The 498-nt window shown below is 52.2% G+C and overlaps 1 non-coding gene across 1 annotated transcript; it reads right to left on the bottom strand.

Moving 5' to 3' along the window:
• Positions 1-226: 226 nt before the first annotated feature.
• TRNAK-CUU (transfer RNA lysine (anticodon CUU)) lies at positions 227-299 on the bottom strand. The gene has a single exon. It is a non-coding gene; the product is annotated as a tRNA-Lys (tRNA).
• Positions 300-498: the final 199 nt, after the last annotated feature.

The following is a 498-nucleotide window of genomic DNA, read 5'->3' as shown; positions in this document are numbered from 1 at the left end:
AGAACACTGCAGTTGGAAGGGACTGCACCCTGAGCTGCAAAGACCTTCACCAACAGTTTCATTAGCTCAAACTCCTCTCCAAAACAAGAGGCCCTGGGAGGAGGCACCCTTACCATCTGTGCAGTGGGCTGTGTGTTTGGCTGCTGTCAGTTGGGGCGTAAGGCTGGAGACACCACTGCTGGTGGTACAGCAGATGTCCTCTGAAACTCACACAGTCCTTTTTTGGCGCCCAACATGGGGCACGAACCCACAACCCTGAGATTAAGGGTCTCATGCTCTACCGACTGAGCTAGCCAGGCAACTGTTACTGGCACAGGTTTGCTGTCTGGTTTATCTGTGCTGCTTTTCACTGAGGTTTGAGTAACCTTAGCAGGGGCTGAGGTTGAAGTAGTTGTAGTGGTGGCTGTTGCAGAGGTTGAAGTGGTCGTAGTGCTGGTCGCAGAGGTTGAAGTGGTTTCACCACAGTGAAAAAGGACTGTGGTGGTTTGGGTGGATTCA

Source organism: Antrostomus carolinensis, unplaced genomic scaffold, assembly GCF_000700745.2.
Source record: "Antrostomus carolinensis isolate BGI_N321 unplaced genomic scaffold, ASM70074v2 scaffold55940, whole genome shotgun sequence".
NCBI classification, from domain to species: domain Eukaryota; kingdom Metazoa; phylum Chordata; class Aves; order Caprimulgiformes; family Caprimulgidae; genus Antrostomus; species Antrostomus carolinensis.
This window is presented reverse-complemented; position numbering and strand designations above follow the sequence as displayed.